This window comes from Orycteropus afer, unplaced genomic scaffold, assembly GCF_000298275.1.
Source record: "Orycteropus afer afer isolate SDZICR_OR568_19922 unplaced genomic scaffold, OryAfe1.0 scaffold00042, whole genome shotgun sequence".
In the NCBI taxonomy this organism is placed as follows: Eukaryota; Metazoa; Chordata; class Mammalia; order Tubulidentata; family Orycteropodidae; genus Orycteropus; species Orycteropus afer.
The window spans coordinates 5574211-5577975 of NW_006921629.1; the positions used below are offsets into that span (position 1 = coordinate 5574211).

General features: G+C 45.3%; 1 protein-coding gene across 1 annotated transcript in view; it reads left to right on the forward strand.

The window, feature by feature from the left end:
• Window positions 1-3765, forward strand: part of KSR1 (kinase suppressor of ras 1) — a 199883-nt gene that overhangs the window by 182769 nt on the left and 13349 nt on the right. The window lies entirely within an intron of this gene.

Below are 3765 nucleotides of genomic sequence, written 5' to 3' on the forward strand. Positions count from 1 at the left end.
GTTCAAAGTGCCAGGCTCTAGGGGCTGGGTAAAAGCCCCTCAACCTTGGGGTCCAGCTCTGCCTCCTGCTCCCAGCCCACTGGAGCTAGAGGCATCTCTTCACTCAGCTGCTGGCTGCTGAGCCTGAGAAGCCCCAAGGCTGACAAGTAAAAAGGCACAGTCCCGGTGTTACCAAATCACATGGCAGCCATTAATTCAAGTCCATTGTTAAGTCCCAAGGTCGGCAGAGCATGGCAGGCTGCTGAACAATGACACGGTTACATGCAGAGTCCAAGCATGCCACAGGCTAGAGACCATTCCCAAGGCTTCTCCTTACATACAGGAAGCAGACCACATCCCAAAGGCAGCTACTCAGCGGCTTGTGGTAGATCCCACCATGGAGCTGATTGCCAGTCTCATCATGGGGAATAATTACCACCAGCTGCCCAGCTACTCAACCAGGCCTAGCCAAGTTGACACACAAACATAACCACCACAGGATCCAAGATAAATTTGTTTGCAGAATGCTGAATTATAATATAATTGCTGACTTCAATTTCTGAACACCTTCAGTGGTTTCTCTGCATTGTGGTTTGTAAGTTTCCTTGTCATAGTACAGTCCATATATAAAGAAACCTGGAGGATCAACATTGTCAATGCAATCAATAGTACCCATGCGTTCAGGAATGAGATAGGACATTGCAAATAGGCTCTAGCCTTGTGTTAATACGTAACTTCACTACATATCTGGGTGGCATAACAGTAGCAGTGTTCAGAGGGACCACATAACACCTGGGTTTTTAGTTTCTTATTAAAATCATGAACAGTGTTGTCAGGATCACTTTGTGCAAACTCTGGAACAGGCACAGTGATGAACTCAGTCTCATCTTTCTCAAAGACAGCAGTTCAAACTCACCAGCCACTCCTCGGAAGGAAGGTTGAGCAATTTACTTTTGTAGTGATACTGCTTTGGAAACCCAAGGAGGGGTTGCTATAAGTCAAGTTTGACTTGACTGCAATGAGTTTGGTTTTTTTTTTTTTTTTTTTTTTGGTTTTTCCTCAGCTGTCTGGTAGCCAGCCATCATCTGTGGAAGACTCATTTAAGATGATGTCATATTTGATATACTTATTCAATAGTGGTACAGGTCATCTGGTTGAAGTGCCAAATACTCGTATAGGTCTCCCCTCCAAGAATGACACCCAAAATGCTAGTCCAAAACAGTAAGAGCTTTGGCCAGCCAATACCACTCCATCTGGGGCCTTGCAGGCTACAGCAAGGATGCTGGGGGACATATTAGGACTGGGGGATTAGCACCTGCTCACTGCTCTTAGGCTCACCCTTCTTGGCCTCTTTCTGAGCCAGAGACAAGTTGAATGCCACCTTTCCATGGCATGGCTCCAGGGGCCCTTGGAGGATAACAGGTTTAAGGCATAGGCTGTGGGCTTCTTAGCTGAGTTCTGCAGGTGGCTCAGATTGTGGCTGAAGAGGCTACTGTCTTTGTTAAAGTTTTTCTAAAAATAAGCCAGGATTATACTATTTAGCCAAATTTTTTTTAACCAATTTCCTCACGTGACATTCTATTATGTTCATTATCTCAAATCATTGTGTTGTTGTTGTTGTTGTTATGTGCCGTCAAGTTGGACCCGACTCATAGCGACCCCTCCTTGGGTTTCCGAGGCAGTATCACTACAGAAGTAGATCGCCCCATCTTCCTTCCGAGGAGTGGTTGGTGGGTTCTCAAATCATTAACAAACCCTTATTTTTAAACCTCTGTTCTGTTCTATCCGATGGCTACACTATAAAGTAGCTACTTCTCTGTCCTTGGACGTTTAGGTTATTTCCAGTACTTACCTTTTACAATAAAGTTATTAAGGCTATCTTTGTATAAACTAGAGTATGGATGTATGGAGGGGGCTCTGGTGGCTTAGTGCCTAAGGGACTTAACTGCTAACCAGAAGGCTGCCGGTTCAAACCCACCAGCTACTCCTCGGAAGTAAGATTGGGCAATCTATTTCCATAGTGATACTGCCTCGGAAAACCCAAGGACGGGTCGCTGTGAGTCAATCTGACTCGACGGCAGTGGGTTTGGGGATATTTGTTTTATTAGTAAGTTGCCCTCCAGGTGGCAGTCCTAGTTGCCATTCTGCATGCTTAGTCTCAGGGCAGAGAGAACTATGTGCTGCCTTCAGGAGTATGAAGGTCTGGAGCCAAGCCCAGAGCAAATCAGAGGGCCAGGAGGGAGTTAGTTAGGCTTAGCTCTGGCTACACAGGCTTAGCTCTGGCTACACAATGGCATCTTCTGAGAGCTTTTTAAAATGCCAGTGCCCAAAATCATTTAAAAGAAAAGGACCAGGTTTGCTGGTCTGATAGAGTCTGATGGAACCCCCGAGACTATGGCCCCTGGCTGCCCTTACAGTCTAGAATTGAGCCCACTCCTGTGGCTTTCAGCCAAACAAAAGCTTGGCATATGAGCTGAACATTTACATTAGGTAGGTACACTCCTTGGAGAGATCAATCACGGAGAATAGAAGGGCTGTGTATGCACAGGGAGACAGCTCAGCAGGTGGGGGTGGGGTAGGCAGGGACGCAGGAGTACATGGGAGGGAGGACACACAGAAGAATTAACTATGGCGAGGAAATGGGAGGGGAGCTGTTGCATTGTGGTAAATTGTAGTCAATGTCATGAGACAGTGTATGTGAGCTTGTGTATGGAAAGTGAATTTGCTCTGTAAACTTTGACCCAAATCACAATTTAAAAAAAAAAAAGCCAGTGCCAGGGCCTCACCCCAGGGATGCTGATTCAATTGGCCTGGGATACAACAAGATCATTGTTAATTTTTTAAAATTTTAAATAAAGCTCCTTGGGTAATTCCATTGTGCATCTAGAATTCTGAACTGATTGGCTAGAGATCTGGAAGGATTTCTTACAGTATCTGGCTGTGGGTCTTTCTCTGAAGCTTTTTAAGAATAGTTAGGATTGGGGTTGGGACAAAGAGACAATGTTACAGCAGCCAGCACTGGCTCATGAGAATTTTCTTTTTAATCAGTTGCTTTTGGGGTAAGAGTCATTGGCCAATGATAATAAAAAATGATTTTGAATCATAGTCAAAAGCAGGGAGTGGCAACTGACGTATGGTACAGTTGTTTGTACAGGTGTGCCCCATGTGGCAGTTGCCACTCAGCTTGTTCTCAAGCTCCCAGAAGACTCTGTGTGTGTGTGTGTGTGTGTGTGTGAACAGCCCAGCGCTCGGTCAGTTTGTCATACAGTGGTGGCCAGCATGTTACTGTGATGCTGCAAGCTAAGCTGCTGGTTTTTCACATACCAGCGGGGTCACCCATGGTCGACCTGATGATCCGCTTCTATAAAAACGTGCAGTGGAACCTTATGGATAGCAGTGGAGCACTGTCTGACATAGTGCTGAAAGGAAGGCACTCAAAATATGACTGGGGAAGAGCCACCTCCTCAGAGTAGTCAACCGTAATGATGTGGGTGAAGGCCCCTGGAAGCAGTAGTCATGAAATCAGACAACATTGCATTGGGCATTGGGCAAATCTTCTGCAAAAAAACTCTTGAAAGTGTTAAAAACCAAAGATGTCACTTTGAGGACTAAGGTGCAGCTGACCCAAGCCATAGTATTTTCATTCACCTCATAAGTACGTGAAAGGTAGATGATAAATATGGAAGACCAGAATAATTGATGCCTATGCATTATGGGGACACTACATGGTTTAAAATCAGGAAGAGAGTGTGTCAGGGTTGTATCCTTTCCCCACACTTATTCAAT